Below are 18,216 nucleotides of genomic sequence, written 5' to 3'. Positions count from 1 at the left end.
ACCCAGCACGCGTCTCCGGAGTGTGACCCCTTCACGGACGGCGCCGCCGTCGGCACCTGGAGGGGGGAAACGGCCGTGTTGGGTCGACACTGAGGGAATCTTGCGGTGGGTTTGGCCCGGACCTTGTTCCAAAGTGTTCCTATGAGCTGACCTACCACAACCGGGTGGAGAGGTCCATTAGTCAAAGCCAGTCCGATGAAAGTCAAAGGGTTAGTTCTCCTGGTCAACCGCTCCAAGGTTTGGCGGGACGGGTGCCTTGGGGGGTAGCAATGCCACCGGAGCATCGTGCGAGGCCCTCATACATGCCATAAGTTGTTGTGGTGGCATGTTTGAGGAGGCAGCACACGACTCCGGGTGTGGCCCCCCTCACAGACAGCGATGACATGGTATAATAATCGTTCTGCGGTAATGGTGCGGCGTGAATATTATTGAACAATCAGAGCATGATAAAATCATGATTTTCTTACACGGCGTGGGCACATGTGATATAGGACGTATGGTATTTTTCATAATTTTTGGTGATGCAGAAGTATATGAACAATTCCCTCTATGCGGATTGATCTTCGCGTGTCTACGATTGTGACCTGCGGCTTCCGGGGGCTAGCCATGCCGCCAAATCCGCCAAATCTTGCGTTGGGGCCTCTTAGACCTCCAGTAGTGTGCTGGCGGGTATGCTAGGGTGTCGAAAGTGTCATGAAAATATTAAAGTGGCGTTAAATTAAGAATTTTACAAATAAGACTCATGAAAACTAGTTGACAGAAAATAGGTTAGAATAACATTACTAATTAAGTAGTAATATAATGCAATGAAAACCATCTTAAACTAATTTCGTACAAATGTTACGTGGTGCAAAAAATCCACAAATATGTAAGCCTAGTGCTTTCATGGGCACACGGCTTATATGTCCTAGAAGCCGAGTGCCTTCTTCGGGCACACAGTTTATATGTCATATAAGCCGAGTGCTTGCTCCAGACATACGGCTTATAGGTTGCTCCGTGACGGCGCCGTCAACCACTGCCGTTGCAGACACGTGGCAGATGTCTTTGCCGAGTGTGTGTTGTAAGCCGGATGCCTTTTCACGTAGATACCATGTGTTTCATATAAGCCGTGAGCTTTTCTGCGGTACTCGGCTTATAGATGACCATAAGCCGAGTTCTCTTATTTACCGGGTGTTTTTTTCTTCAGACTCGGCTTAGAGAAGCATAAGCCGGGTGCCCAAAAAAAGCACATGGCTTATATGCCAACACACGGTAAACCGGGATTTTCCTGTAGTGGGCTCTCCGCGGCGGCGTCGACGACGGTCTACACGAGGGACGACCGCTGGATGCCATCAACGGTTCCGGGGTTGCGGAAGGCGCAGTTGCGGCGGATCTGGCCCTGGCCGCCGGTTAGCACCTTGATCTGGCCCATCTTGACCATGGACACGCTGAACTGGTTGAAGAAGTCGCACTGGCAGCATGCGAAGAGCTCGACGATGGGCCCGGTGATGGCGTTGGTGAAGAGGTCCTGGTCAGACACGAAGAGCCCCTTCCGGTCCAACGGGTTGAGGAAGTACTTGTTGTCGAACACTTTGTGCGTGCCCACGTCCAGCGCGGTGCGGGCGTCAGTGCCCATGCCCGGGCACGTCTGCTTCAGCCTGGCGACGAAGGAAGGGTTCATGGTGGGGTCCGGGCGCGGGTAGAGCGGGTGGCTGAACCCGGGTGTGGCCGCTGGAGAGCGCGACGAGGTCAGGGGCTTTGAGGCCGAGCTTGCCAAACACTATGAGGAGGGACGTCAGGTTGAAGAACGGCGGGGGGAGACCGGAGCCCACGTCATGCTGCTCGAGTGGTAGGGAGCAAGGTTGGCAAGGGATAACCCGTGTTAAAGACCTCACACTCCATCACAGATTGTTCGATGATAAATCCCCAGCTCACGAGCCACGCAACGAAGGAAAGAGAGAAAAGAGGGGAGACAAACATGATGAAGTAACTAGCCCGACTAAACCACACTTGAGGGAACAACAGGGGAAGAGATCCATGGAAAGGAGAATGAGTGGCTAGGGAACGAGCTCGAGGCATGACAAGTATCAAAGCCGCCCTAGTACCCGACGGATTATGAGCATCAAAGAAGTGATCATCAAAGGAGTCTGGTGGCAAGGAGCTAAGGACAAAGAAAATATGGGTTGTTAAAGGAGAAGCCGGGATTACGTCGATTGAAAATCATGTGGGAGAGGAGGGTGCTTAAAACTCCATCAGCGCTTGACAGGATCGGATAACCTAATGATACATCATCGGTGCACCCTCCTGCATTCAACGAAGCCCACATCACAAAAACAATCAGCCCATTAATAGGTAAAACTAATTTTTGACAAATCTTGAAAACTCTATTCAATTTAGTGAGTTTATTATATCATCAGTCCGGTAATAAAGTCAAATATTCTTGAATTAGTAGAACTGTTAATGTGTTGCCAGAAAAAAAATGTTCAAGTAGATCATAAGAAAATATTCATGGATATCCATTTTCCCCACATGTATCGAATAATATATATCCGTATATTTTAACAAGTGTTTACATATTTATAAAATTATACATGTACAAGCCAAACATTACTGATTTCTTTAAAAAAAAATCTTCCGTACAAAAATGAACAGTTTGACAATATTTAAGAGATGTTTATGAGTTCAAAAATATGTTCAAGGGTTTCAAATAATGTCATATGATTTACAAAAATAGACATAATTATAAACATTCAAAAATTCAGCTTGATAATAGAAAAACAAGTAAACCAAAAATGTTGATACATTTCAATATATTGATTCGTATATTTAAAAATATTAACACAGTCAAAAAAGGAAAATATGATCCGAAATAATCCAAATATATAATTAAAATTTAAAAATGTAAAACAAAAACTTCAATATGAAAATATATAAAATACTAAATAATGGATAAAAGAAAACTAAACAAAAAATACCAGCATGTATAGGTGGGCCAGCCCATGCCCAAAAAACATGTAGACGAGCTGTATAGGTCACTGATAGTGAGCAACATATCGTGTTTGCATTAGCTTGGATCCAACTCTGTCCATTTTGAATTCCGTGACAACGTTCCCACATAAGACCGAATAAATAACTATTTGTACACCACGGTCCAATACCCATTTTGTTGGTATTGGGGAAATTACCAAGTAGAAGTATTTTTCTTCTATTGACTTTTAGGACCTCTTTGGGTTGTACAATTTTTAATGGAATATTGGAGGATTTGAATTCTAAGGAATTTTTCCTATGAAAGCCCTTTGGATCGTATGATTGGGACTACTTATTTTAGGTAATCCATTGTTCCCCATGCATACGAATTTAAACTTACCTCATTCTATTTTACTTTTGAAATTGTGTGTGTATAGTTCCTATGCACCATCCAAAGGCTCCTCCCAAAAAAAGTGCCTTGAAACCATGTATGAATTTATAGTAGATGACATCTCAATTATACATTCTCCCTATTCCTACGTTTTCAAAGCTTTGCAGTCCAAAGAAGTGCTTGCAATCCACACTACGAACAAACTATGACTTCAAGAAATATAGACAATTTGCAATGGCAAAACTCTACTTGCTCAATTGACATCTGTCTCTGCGAGTCGACTCGCACTCGAAGAACTACTACAAGCACGGATGTGTAACAGCCGGAGCCAAATCAGCTATTTTTTAAAATAATACATTCAAACTACGTATTATTCCTGTAAATAATTAAAATTGCATATTATTTGTCGAATTTAATTCAAATGTTTTTTTAAATAGCGCCAAATCAGTTGCTCGCACCTACTTTAAGATTAGTGAGCACTTATATGAATAGTTCAATACAATGCATATAACAAAAATTTGTGGGAATATAGATAAAATAGCAAAACATAACATTATATGCATGGATTTCTACATATTATTTTACAAAATTATTTGTTTAAAAACCTTCAAAATTTCAAAAAATATGAACTGTTTTGAAATCACAATTCAAGTTTCCTAATTTTTAAAATAGGACTAAAAATATTGAAATGTGGCTAAATTTTTTGATATTAAGTTAAATGAGTGTGGAATGTTTTTTTGAAATTGATTGAAATACGAAAGAAATAGTTGACATGTGTGAAATAATTTATGAATTTTATGTATAACTATTTCAGAATAATTTTATTGTGTGTGATAATATGATTGAAATTAGTGAATCCCCTAGTTCCACAATGTAGTGCATATATGTTTCAAAAGTCAAACTTTTTAAACTTTGAATAAAATATCTACAATACCAAAGATGTACAAGATGAAAGTGTATCTCATGATGTACCCAACGACATGCATTTGGTATCCTAAATGCCCATATATGTTTCTTTGTAAACTTTGTCAAACTTTGCAAAGTTTTGACTTTTGGAAAAAAACTATAGGCACTATATTATGGAACGGAGGTAGTATGTATGAAATATTAAAATAACTGAAATGAAATAATTTAAATTAATCTGCCAATATGACTGAATTTATTGAAATGATTAAAAATGAAAATTATGTGAAATGAATATAGAGTGCTTCTGAAATTAATTGAAATATGAATGAAATTATTGAAATGGGTATGATATTCTATAACCTGCATTTGTAATTGTTTTGAAACAATAACGAGTCACCAAAAAATTCACACTTTTTGAGTTCGGAAAGTATGAATTATTATAATGTCACTGGAATTATTGATTTTTTTTAAAATACTACCTACCTAGTACAAATTGGGATTTATGGGCTGATGCAGTTTTTCTTTCCTTTTCTTTGAGTCTATGGGCTGATGCAGCAGCACCTGCTGGATGTATGCACGCTGGAACCAGCCTTGTTGCATGATTGCACGGCATTTCGAAACCGGCAGATTGCATGTATGCATGTACACATTCTTACTGCGGCAGGATGAAGACGTATAGGTGATAACTTTACAGGTTAAGAACGTGGCCTCATCTAATTGCCCCCCCCCCCTCCCCCCCCCCTCCCCCCCCCCCCCCTCCCCCCCCCCCATTTTCATTGGTGGGTCCGCCCTTCTAATTAAATCTCTGCCAATCACAGCCCATCAGCCCTGTAAACTCCCTGTAACTTCCTCGTCTAGCATTGCTCAGCATCGGGCTATCGTTGCAATGTGAACACAAGCCGAGGATGACCCTTGGTTCTCGTGCACGCATGCAGCGTCTTGATTCTCGTGCCAAACGCAAAATCGCCGCCCGCCCTTTGGGACCTCGCCGGCGGGGAAGCCGAGACGTTTGCCACCGGACCAGTACAAAAGCACCTCCAGCCAGTACAGGCGAAAGCGAAACCTGCTCCTCACGCTTTCCTCCCACTCTTCCGCCGCCGGCCATGAACTGGTCCTCCCTCCCGCTGGAGCTCATCGACCGCATCGCCTGCGGTCTGCTGGACACCGCCGACCTCGACTGCTACATGGCCCTCCGTGCTGTCTGCCACAACTGGCGCGCCGCCACCGACGACCCCACCAACTGCATGGACCACCGCTTCCGCCCGCACAACTGGATCATGCTCGACTACCCGTCCCACGGCGAGGAGACCCGCGTCCTGGTGAACACCGAGACCGGCCGGTTCCACATCAGGGACATCCCCATGCTCCGCCGCTACTTCGTCGTCTCCGTCACCACCGACGGGCTCCTCGTCCTTTCGGAAAAGGAGGCACCTCACGCCGCGTGCGTCCTCAACCCGTTCACGGGCTACATGGTCCGGTTCACAGCGCGCATGCGTCCCAACGTGATGGCGGCCGCCGTCTCCGGCTCCTCGCCGCTCTACCTCGTCATCTACTGCACCGATTCCAGTAAGCTGTACAGGGCCAACCCTGGCTGCGAGGAGTTTGTCAGGTACAAGAAGAAGTATGCGTACCCTCTGGTCAGGAAGGCCGTCCAGGGCTGTGTCGCCATTAAGGGCCACCAGAATGTGCTGCCGCCGCTTCCGGCGAAGGTGGTCGCCATGATCGCCGAGCTGATGACGCCGTTTGCTGACTTCCCTGACAACCAGTTTGGCATTGCTGCTTGGCCTGGTTGTTACATGGTGGAATCTGTCGGAGAAACACTGGTCATCTTCAAGCTTGAGAATCGCCGCATGGAGGTTTTCAAGATGAACAGGGATGGAAATACGCTTGAGCAAGTGACGAGCATCGGCAGCCGTGCAATCTTTATCAGCGGGGGGTCTAGGTGCCTCTCTCTCAACGCAACTGAGTTTCCGTCCATTGAAGACAACTGCATATACTTCACGCCTCACCTGGGTTGGCCGTGCACTGAAATATATCACCTTGAGCACGGGGCACAAGGTCTGAGCAGCCTGAACATAATCAAGAAGATGGATCACGAACATAATCTTCTTGATCAGATCTTGTCCGGTGAGCAGTTGCTTGAGGACCTACCTCCCTTTATCTGTAATTTTTTGAACACGCATCCTTGGACCATCATTTTTCTGCTCTCCACCTACACTTTGAACAAGGAGTCTCATGAAGTGTCGAAGGTGTTAGAGTACGAAGATAAACTTCTTGAGCAGCTCCGGTCGGGTGAACTGTCACTTGAGGACCTTCTTGTCCGAGCCTCTCAGGAGGATACTGATGCTAATGATTGATCCTGTATCGATTCCTATATATAATTCCTATATATATTTTTATGCTTTGTATTAGTAATCTGTTGCAGCACTTTTGGTTTTCTACTGTGGTTTCTGATGTGTGCAAGAAGAAACTTGTTCTGTCTTCAAAAGTATATCAATGCAATGATCTATATCTTCTGTTATGCAAGCTTTATCATTGTGGCAATTCAATCTATGGTAGTGAAAATATTTGGTGAGAACAAAATTATACCCTTGCACGATCAGAGCAGTACCACGCACCTGATCTCCCGTTATCAACACGGTGCTGGCTCTATTTACTATCGTCCATTAGTTTCCCTTTATGTTTCTGCTCCAGTTTCATTTATGGTTAATAAGTCAGGCCTTCTGCCTTGGAATTGATCAGACTATTGCCTTTTCGTGTGCTTATAAGGAACTGTTGTGCAAGTTATCATATCCTTTTGTGCTAATTTTGGGTGCTTTGCTAGTCCCTCCTTCCATTCCTAATGCGTGTCATGGTTATAGCTTCAAACTAAAACCATGACAACTATCATGGAGAGGGATTACCTATGGCTAATCTTAATCTATTTTTCATTACTTGGGACGTCCAATGTCTAGGACAACCTGACAGATGTGAAGATGTGCTCTCTGAGTTAATGCTGCAAAAATCCAGGAAACCAAGCTCATAGTAATATTTCTCCGCAAGACGTTCACATTCACAAAAATTCCATGATCTGCTAGCGGCATCCTCTCAGCTTTGCAATCATCAATCTTTAACCTTACTGATCAAACGCAGCGTGACTACTCTATTAACCACCACACTTGCCTGCATTGCCGCTCCTAACACAATCAAAATCACCCTCGCCTACGCCCCAACTGACCACTCACTGAAACCAGACTTCCTTGCTAACATTAACAATCTCAAAGCTAATTGCCAGGATCCCTGGATGATCATTGAGGTTTAACCTTCCCTTTTTGGCCCTGGACAGAAACAGTCTCAATTTTAGACAAACTAATGCCACCATGTTCAATGATTGTATCGACAATCTCGGGCTGATCAAAATCGCACTCCTTGAGTACTGGTTATTTGGTATAGTAACCATGACCATGACACGCTTCAAAAACTAGACCGGGTGTTCAAAACCAACGCCCGGGATCACTCTTCCGAAACACCACAGTTCCATGTATGATGCGTTTCGTGTCTGACCACGTTTCCAAAAAATACACATTGGAGCAATGCTACACACACAGAATATTTATACAGGGTATTACAGAGTGGCTTACCTGGCAGATTTTGAGTGGGTAGAAATAAACTCACGGGCCCACCCACTCTGAAAAGAGAGGGGGGGGGGGGGGGAGTAGAGCAGTTTGGAAAGTCAGTGTTGCTCTGTAAACTGCCCGTGTTTCTAGGAGTGAATTACATCTATAGTACTCAAACTTGACACTAGGGTTCACTTTCATCACTGTATTCAGGAAGTGTTGTCACTAAAGTTGCGTAAATGTGTCACTCTACGATCACTACCGTATCCAACGTATTTCACTGATGTGGTATATGTTGACCTGTCCTAACGGTTGACTTGTTTACGTGCCAAGCTCATCCTTCTCATCTCTCTTCGCATCCGATGAATGAACCTGAGCACTGGTTGCCGCGTATGTCCACCAGCCGTGGAGCCCGTGACGATGTACCGCATGGCTGCTCGGCTCTGTTCTATCAACAGCCTCTACTTCCTCACCGCCCTTCTTCACGCCGCGCCGTCCCGGTTAAGGCGAAAGACCGCCCTACTCGAGCTCCTCTCGTGCGATGCCCCACTCTTCGTCAAGCAGTACGGCGGCTCGCTGCACCCGGACGAGCTCGCCTTCTTCGACATGCTCCGAGATGACTACAAGGTCTGCTCGCACCTCAGCCGCCTGCGCGCCTCCGCCTCCTGGAAAGCCGGTTCCCCTCACGTGTACCTCATCTGCTTGCCTAGCTAGTGTGCCACAAAGAGCACTTCTCCCACCCGGGAACCTCCTGCGAGCGGCCAGCACTCACGGAGGCCATGTCGCCGCCGTTGCCGCAATCTACGTCCCCTCTAGCGTTGCCAAACTCATATGTGGTGTTCAGAATACAGAGCAAGCCGCCGTGCGGGGCGATCTCCGTGCATTTCCCCGGCTCAATGGGAGGCATACAATGGTTAGCCTCGCCGAACCCGTGGAGCTCGACACCGTCTCCCGGCGGCGGCGGAAAGAACAGGCGGACATGATGTTCTGCGGGGCGAAGCCATACGCGAGCAGTCTGAGATCGTCGCAGCTCTCCGCGTCAAGTCCCCGCACATGTAATCCCTTTTCAACAAAGACGCCGCCCAACTTGGCATCCGGCGTGCCGACCAGTACACCAACCGGGAGTATGCCTGCGAGGTGTGGGGGTGTAGCTAGACGAGAGGTGGGGAAAGAACATGTCAACAGCCACGTCAGGCAGGCGATGAAGGTTGAGAATATACGAAGGAGCATGGTAGGGTGGACGACCTGTGTTGATAAAATCGCAAACATGGTGCCGATCGGCGCCACGCACCCGTGCACTTGCAAATATGGCGCCGGCAGTCGGCCAACGACGCCGATGAACTTCAAGTTGGGCGTGGCGCGGGAGTTGGGGATTCAAGTTAGAATCGTTCATGGACCACACGAGGCTTCGGAAGCTCTAGAACGCGGTGCTGGAGAGCTACAGCAGCGGTTGGAGCTCGGCGTGCTATTCAACGGTGAACGCAGATAATATGTTCGACAGAATTTCAGAGAGGAGTGGCAGTAGAGAGAGAGAGAGAGGAGTATTTGCCACGTCAGCGAAATACAAAGGATACAGTACTAGTGACCGTAGAGTGACACGTCCTGGTGACCTCGGTGACCGTATTTTGACCTTTCCTAAATACAGTGATCAAAGTGAACCCTAAGATCAAGTTCAGATACTATAGATGTAATTTACTCATGTTTCTAGGATGCCTCGTGTCTGCAAAATTTGGAAGGGCACCAAGGTGCGGGGGCATGCACCCTCGACTCGCAACTGGCATCCAATCTTTTTTTTGTCCTGCTTGCAATCCCACCACAATTCGTAACTAGGACCTGACCTTTCTTGTCCTAGTTAAAAGTCCACCCTCAACTCGCATCTGGGGGCGGATATTTTTTATCCCAGTTGCAAGTCCACTGTTGAGTCCCGACTAGGGCCCGGCCTTTTTTCCCCATTGCAATTACACTCTCGACCCGCAACTAGACCCGACATTCTTTGTCCTAATTGCAAGTCCACTCTTGACTCACAACTGGGGCCCGACAGTTTTTGGCGAAATTGAAAGTCCACCATCGATTCATAACTGGGCTCAACCGTTTTTTGTCCTAGTCGCAAGTCCACCCTCGACTCGCAATTAGGGCTCAACATTTTTTTTCCGAGTTGCAAGTACACCCTCGACTCGCAACTAGGGATCGACCTATTTTATCCAAGTTGGAAGTCCACCACCGGCCTCGACTCGCAACTGCGGCCCAACCTTTTTTGTCCAACTTGCAAGTACACCCTCGACTTACAACTTGGGCCTAACCTTTTTTGTCCGAGTTGCAAGTCCACCCTCGACTCGCAACTAGAGGCCAACCTTTTTCTGAGTAGCCAGTCCACCCTTGATTCGCAACCGGCGCCTGAGTTTTTTAGTCCCAATTGCAACTCCACCCTCGATTTGCAACTGGAGCCTGACCTTTTTTTGTCCCGGTTACATGTCCACCGTCGACTCACAACTGCGGCTCGAACTTTTCTTGTTCCAGTTGCAGGTTCACACTCGATTCACAACTAGGGCCCAACCTTTTTTGACCCGGTTACAAGTCCAAATTCGACTCGCAATTTGGGCCCGGCCTTTTTTAGTCCCAGTTGTGACTTGTGAGTCCACCCTCGACTCGTCACTAGGGTCCGGCCTTCTTTTGTCCCAGTTGCAAGTCTATCCCTCGACAGCAAACAAACTGCAGATGAATCGGCCCAAGTAGCACGAACGCATGCAGCTAGCTTATTGTAGAGACACCGATCTTATAAGAGTGCGTAAGCAACACACGCATGTCTGCATGCATGATGCTCTATCGATCTTATTGGAGTCTATACGACGATCGGTGGACGTTGGATGCATGCATGATTACTCAGTTGCAGTAGCTGTTGTGGACGGGCATCCTGTACTGCTGCCCGCCGTACGCGGCCTGCTTCTGCTCGTGGTACGCGTAGCCACCGGCGCCGAGCGCCCGCCACGCCGGCCTCAATCTGGTGCTTCCTCGCGTGCGTCGGGTCCTTCTTCACCTCGTACCCCTCGTGCTGCACACCAAGTTCAAAGATCATGCATCTTAATTACATGTACAAAATTGTCCCATGTAATGTTGATTTGTTGAGTGAGGTTAATTGATTGATTACCAGGGCGAAGGCACCGGCGGCGAGGGCGCCGACCTCGCCGACGCGCTCCCTGTTCTTGTGCTGCTGCACCTCCTTCTTGTAGTACCCTTGCCCCTGCTCCCCTCCGCCGAAGCACTCCTCGGTGGTGGTGGAGTAGGACATGGCCCTGCCGTCGTTGTGCCCGTAGCCGTGGCAATGCCCATGTCCATGCCCGTGCCTGCCGGAGTCGAAGCACTCCTCGTCGACGGTGTTGGAGTACATGGTCCTGCCGCCCCCGCCGTGGCCGTGCCTGCCGGAGTCGAAGCAGTCCACGTCAGTGGTGTTGGCGTACATGTTTGCCCCGCCGTGGCCATGGCCATGCCCGTGGCCGTGGCCGTGGCCGTGCTTGCCGGCGTCGTAGCACTCCTCGGTCGTGTTGGAGTACATGGTCCTGCCGCCGTGGAAGCACTCATCGGTGTTGGAGTAGGACATGGTCCGGCCGCCGCCGTTGTAGTAGCCCGCCATGCTAAAAGTACGTGGTGATGCTTGCTTGTAGCAAATGTAGCTAATGTACGTGATCAACGCCGGTACGTGTGGCTGCTTGCTTGTAGCAAATGTTTTGAGGACGGGTCTATTTATAGCGTGGCGAGTGACAGTCACAGGACAAGATGGACGGTGAGGATTGGTGCAAAAGCAAGATTCGATTATCCCCTCTATTATTGCACCGTTCTCTTGCGACTATGCTGCTGCTTGATGACACTCGGTAGAGAAATTTTATGAAGAAAAAAAGGAGAGTATCCTTCTTTTTTGAAACGAAAGGGGTTGCCCCCCTGCCCCAACTTTTTATTAAAAAAGCAAAGGCAACCAAAGATCAAAGTTCACAGCTCTCAGCTCCAGCCAGAAGTAGCCACAACAGAATTATTACAGACGCAAGCATCAACAGTCTGAAAATCCACCAGAAAACGACGAAATGGCCCCTATAGGAACTATCAGCGCAGAGGCTACGAACTCCCTACAGACGCATCAAACGTGCCACGCAATTCTAAGCAACTCCCCGCGATGATGGTCGAGCAGCTTCAAGCATTGGAGGAGTAGCACAGCTTGGGAGTCCACGCACGGGATCTTCCATTGATAGATATGTCTCCCCACCATCTCCAGCACACATTTGATGCTTCGCCATCTTCGCCCCTGAAACACAATTTCATTTTGAAACAACCATAAGCTCCATAAGATAGCAGCAAAAATCAAGTTTATAGCATCAAAACTTTTTTTCTTCTTCCAAAAAGGAAGCAAAGATTCAAACGAGTCAGGTACAGGCATCTTGGTACAATTAGCTATCACCAGCCACACTTGTCTGGCCACCACACACTCAAAAAACAAATGCTGGATGCTCTCAGGTTCACAGCAGAAGACACAAGTCAGGTCTTCCACATGCCGGCGTTTAGCCAGATTGTCCCTAGTCAGACTCTTATTGTGCACAATTAGCCAGAGAAACACATGAATATTAGGGGGAATTTTAATTTTCCAAATATAATCCCTCCAGATAGAGACCATGGCCCCCAATTAATCATCTTATACATAGATTTAACAGAGTATAACCCTTTACTTTCCAAGGACCAAATAGGCTTATCAGCCATGTTGTTAAAAGGAACATTTTTAATCACATTAAGTAGTTCATTCTAGGAGCACAATACATCCTCATTAACACACCTTCTAAAGGTCAGCTGTAAATTCTCCCCATCTCACACCTGGGCAAACAGAGGCCTCTTGTTGTTGACAGATCACAAAAAGATCCCAAAATCTAGTTTTGAGTGAACAATCACCCACCTATAAAAGGTTTTGGCAGCAGAGCAAGAGATTTTTCTCCCATTCCCAGGGATTTGCCTATAAAAGGTTTTGGCAGCAGAGCAAGCCCAGGTGAAACTCTTCCAAAAGGGAGGGCCTACTCCAGCCTTAGCCCATAGTATATTTGGTCTATTCACATTATACTTATATTCTAGCAATTTCTTCCAGTCACTATCTCTATCATCAAAAAAACGTTTACTCCAAGCAGCAAGCAAGGACATGTTGAATTCCCTGAGATTAGGAACCCCCAAACCACCCCATTCTTTTCCTTTGAGAGACCAGCCCCCACTTGGCTAGATGGTACTTATGATTGTCTCCAACATTACCCCAGAAAAAATGAGCCATTTGAGAAGTGATAGCATCAATAGGCCACTTAGGAAATTTCATAATGGACATTAAGTATGTAGGAATACTAGCAATACATGTAATAAGTAAAATCAATTTACCCCTATAAGACAGATGTCTGCCCAGCCACCCAGATATTTTCCTGATAATTCGATCAATAATGGGTTGTATATCTTCTCTTCTAAGTTTCTTGAAGTGAAGAGGAACCCCAAGATATTTAAAGGGGAAATCCCCAATTTGGCAACAGAAAATTTGGGCAAATTCCTTAGCAGTCTCCTCATCAAGATTGATGGTATGCAAATCACTTTTGTGGAAATTGATACAAAGACCAGAGAGTTTTTCAAAACAAGCCAGGATCCATTTCAAGTGTCTGGCATGATCAGCAGAAGCATCCAAGAACAGTAATGTGTCATCAGCATATTGCAAGCTGACCACACCACCAGGTACAACATGAGGCAAAAGCCCTTTGATCAAGTTATGGCTAGTGGCTTTCTTAAGCATTTTAGAAAAAACATCAGCAACTAAGTTAAAAAGAAGAGGAGATGAAGGATCTCCTTTCTTCAACCCTCCCCCCACACACAAAATGAGGACCAATGGTGTCATTAATTTTCACAGCAAAAGTACCTTGATAGAGGCAGCTACAAACCCAACCTATCCACTTCTCACCAAACCCTCTAGACCTCAACATTTCCACAAGGAAATCCCAATTAACTCTATCATAGGCTTTTTCATAATCCAATTTCGGAACCAAGCCACTAGACCCAGATCTATGGATCTCATGAATCACTTCATGAGCCATGATCACACTTTCAAGAATAAATCTCCCCTTAATAAATGCAGTTTGATTTTGAGAGATGATTCTGTCACAGATAGGGGAAGCCCTAGTATTCATAGCCTTTGAAAAAATCTTCACAGAACAGTTCCCAAGGCTAATAGGCCTAAAGTTTTTCATATCTTTAGCATCATTCACCTTAGGGATCAGGGTAATAATAGCAAAGTTCAATCTAGATACATCCAAGGTACCATTCTCAAAATCCTTCACTAACCACATAAAGTCATCTTTAATCAACTCCCAAAATGTTTGATAAAAAATAAAAGACAAACCATCAGGACCAGGGCCCCCACCAGCATATGAACTCATAATTGCTTTTTTAATCTCCTCCTCAGAGAAGGGTTTTTCCAAGATCTCTCTCTCTCTCTCTTCCTCAGTGATCATGTCACCATCATCCCAAAAGCCATCATCTAGATGGATATCAGGTTTTTGCTCATAAGAAAAGAGTTTCTTATAAAAGGTGGTAGCAACATCTAGCAAATCCTCAGTGTTAGTAACAGGGCCATCAGGACCATTTAGTTCAGCCAGATGGTTCTTCCTATGTCTATGATTAGCTAAAGCCATAAAATAGGCATTATTACGGTCCCCTTCCAAAATTTTCCTATCCCTGGACCTTTGCCATAAGGCAGTCTCTTCCTTTTTCCAAATATCATCTAGCTCTTTCTTAATGAGATTCAGTCTCTCCCCCTCACTAGGAGATAGTTGACTATGCTCTGATTTCACATCCAATATGTCAAACTCCATAAGGAGGGATTTCTTGTTTTTTTTCATGGCAGCCTCTAATTTAATACTCCAACCTTTAATGATTTTCCTCAAGACTCTGGTTTTACACATCCAGTTCTCAATAGAAGACCTAGCATCACCATGCCTAGTCCACACATCATAAACAAGCTGAGAGAACCCAGGATAGGCTAGCCACCATTTCTCAAACCTAAACATCTTAGGACAGTTAGCTCTCCTAGCCCCAGTGTCTAAAACTAGGGGAGTGTGATCACTCCCCACCCTTGGCAAGGTTGTTAAAGTAGAAAGAGGAAAATGCATATCCCAGTCCACAGAAGTGAACACTCTATCTAAGATAGCAAATATAGGATTATTCTGATTGTTGGACCAAGTGAAAGACCTATTGGAAATAGAAATTTCCAATAAGGCCCATTTATTAACCCAATCATTGAAAAGGAAGGCAAACTGCGGATTAATCACACCATTGCTTTTGTCAGATTGTTGTCTCACAAGATTAAAGTCACCACACACCAATACAGGGTAAGATACAGACTCCAAGATGCCATGTAACTCAGCAACAAACTCCACCTTAAACTCAAGGTAAGCAGACCCATACACAACAACTAATTGCCACAAAAACTTATCACTTTTGGTTTTAATGGTAGAAACCACACCAAATTTTTTATTAATAAATCCAATAACTTCAAACATATCACTTCTAAACCCAACCAAAATACCTCCAGCAGTATTCAAGGCAGGCAGAAAATGCCAAGTAAATTGATTTTGTCTGTCAACAGCCTTGAGGAGACCCTCAGAGATGAGCTCTTTTTTAGTTTCTTGAAACCCAATAAAATCTGGGTTAGTCTTAGCAATAGTATCACAGAGGCACTGAATTTTTCCTGGTTGTCCCAGCCCCCTAATATTCCAAATGAGACCTATCATATCTAATTAACTTTAAAAGGATGTGAAAAGCCACATGGCTTAACTTTGGTCAAAACAGCTGGAGATTTCTCACAGAAATCAAGAGTGCCCACTGATTGCTGAGGAGTGCACCCCACTGAAATGAACCCAACCTCTACTTCATCAACATCTAAACTATCAGGCAAAACAGTTTCAGGATTATTATTAGCAAATATCAAGCATTTTTCCTTCTCATCAGCAATTAAATCATCAATAATCACATGTTTAGAGGAGGCATCATTGCCAATTTTCAGATTGATTTTCTCAGAATGAACAACAAGGAGATCAGGATCAATAACAGCAAATGAGTTACCTTTGTAAGTGTGAGGCACCTCCAAGTTCTTCTTCCTCGTATAGTCAGCAGCTTTCTGCATGATATTCACATGACCATGTCCCATGGTTTGAGGCTTCTGGGCTAGCACAGGCCCCCACTTAGACTTAGTATTTTTCTTCTTCCCAACCTCCACCACCTCATCAAGTGAAGATAGCAGAGACCTTTTCAACCATGAGGACTTGATCAGTTCAATAGCATACATAGGTAAGGTTGCCAAGTCCTCCTCGGTATTCTTTTCCTCATCAGAATCAGAACAGTTAATAGACTTCAGAACCATGTTGCAATAAGCAACACTATCCTCTCCAGGTAGGTTTCCTTCTCTGTCATAACTAGACCCAGTATCCATAGGATTTATCTTCTCAGGGATGTCATAGGGATCCTTGGCTTCACAAGAAGCAATGTGTTTGTTCATCCTAGGTCCATCACCAATATCAGTTGGAAAGGTTGTTTTTTCTACTGCAGATACAGCTGGTGAAGCATAAGCTTCAAACTCACACACATCTTTGGATAGTTCAACAGGTTCTTTTTCCAACACAGGCTTAGGCTTCACCACAACACATTCCATGATGAAATTCTCATGTTCAGTGTCTGACCAACTAACCTGATGATCAATGGCATCAGAGGCTTTTTTTAGTTACCAGCATCAGGAGTCCTTTTAGAGCCTAAATTAGCCTTATCTAGATCATCTATAGCATTCTCATCATTGGATAAAATGCCATCCTGAGTACCATCATCCTTGCCCTCATGGTTATTCTCATTATCTTCCTCAAGCTCTTCATCATCATCCTCTTCCTCATTAACCACAGAATCTAGGCCACCAGTTTGTTCAAAACCTTCCACAGTAAATCCAATAAGAAACAACTTCTTCTTCATTTCTATCAATCTTTCAAAAGGAATTTTGGTTGGATCCCTGCAAGCAATCTTAACTCTCACATTCTCAAAAAATGTCCTGACATGCCATTCCAGTCTACATCAGTAAGAACCCCAAACATTGAGGCTATCTGGCAGAAGACCTTCCATGTACACCATTTAGGTGGTATACCCTCAATCAGGACCCAGGCTTCAACCAGTTCTCCAAAAGGATCACAAGCCCCTTTCCATTCAGTCACATTTACATTCACACCATCTTTAGGGAGATCAAAAGCTGGAAATTCAATCAAATCCTCAGCACTTTTCCATGGAGGGAACCTAACTAAAAAGGTTTTGCTTGATAACTCTCTCACCTTCCATGGCCATTGCATATTCTTACAGAAAACATCAGACAACAGGCCACAAAGCTCAGTTTTCTGCACTTTTCCTTTGATGATGTTCACAACTGCACAGTTCTGGTAATTCAACCATTTGGTTTCAGCAGCAGCAGGTACCTCCACATGGTAAAAACCAAGACCACTAGCTCCACTTCCAAAGAAGGTGGCTAAAGGTTGAATTTTAGCCCAAGCAGCACAATTATTAACATTGTGATTTTGCTGGCAAATGAAGCAGGCCTTAGTCTTCACACAATTCCCCACATAGTGAACAGGGCCCCCATAATTGAAGCAAATCATATCCTTATACCTAGGGTCAAGCACCTGTTCTACCTCAGCAACCACAACTGGAGTAGGGATTTGAGAAGAGGAGGCAGTAGACGAAGTAGATTTAGTTTTCTGCACAGGGACATGGTCTTTACCAGAATTGGCTGCACCTTGCCAGCGCTGAGGGGCCGGAGCTCGCTGACCACCCCCCCTCCTCCCGCGTTGAGAGGCAGCCCCTGAGCTAGCTAGATCCAGAAGGACGTTTATCAGCCATCTCTACTCCTCCCTTAACAACCTCAGCAAAAGTTCTAGAACTAGGGCCAATACCCTCACACGGCCCCTGTTCAAGAATTCATCCGATTAACCAGTTAACTTGCCGATTAATCCCTACTCATAGGGTCACCGAGTAGCCGATAAACCGAAAAATCGTCCGATTAATTGATTAAATGGCCGATTAACTTGCCGATTAGCCGATTAATCCCCTACTCGCTAGCCAACCGAGCAACTACCAGTTAATGATTTCCTCAACAATGCACACGGCAGGCAAATCAATTTAGGAGGAGGATCAAAAGATCTCACAGTAGCAGGGTGACAATCAGCCTTAGTGAACTTCCCAGCCGCAAGCAGATCTTTCCTCACCCAGAAGGTAGCGGGGAAAGGGTTAGGGAGGAAAGGGTTAGGGTTACTGCGGCGGCGGGGAGGAGAGGGGATCGACCACAACTGGCCA

At 45.4% G+C, this 18,216-nt stretch overlaps 2 pseudogenes across 1 annotated transcript; both read right to left on the bottom strand.

Moving 5' to 3' along the window:
* Window positions 1–1,234: 1,234 nt before the first annotated feature.
* Window positions 1,235–1,881, bottom strand: LOC125547309 (cationic peroxidase SPC4 pseudogene; annotated as a pseudogene).
* An 8,688-nt stretch (window positions 1,882–10,569) lies between these two features.
* On the bottom strand, window positions 10,570–11,545 carry LOC125546212 (uncharacterized; annotated as a pseudogene). The gene is made up of 2 exons (XR_015599129.1): window positions 10,985–11,545; window positions 10,570–10,888 (listed from the first exon to the last, which is right to left on the bottom strand). The product of XR_015599129.1 is annotated as an uncharacterized LOC125546212 (transcript).
* Between the last annotated feature and the right edge of the window lie 6,671 nt (window positions 11,546–18,216).

This window comes from Triticum urartu, chromosome 3A (assembly GCF_056163025.1).
Source record: "Triticum urartu cultivar PI428250 chromosome 3A, HENAU_Tu73, whole genome shotgun sequence".
Lineage (NCBI taxonomy): Eukaryota > Viridiplantae > Streptophyta > Magnoliopsida > Poales > Poaceae > Triticum > Triticum urartu.
The sequence above is the reverse complement of the archived record's forward strand: the minus strand, read 5'-3'. Positions and strand labels throughout refer to the sequence as shown.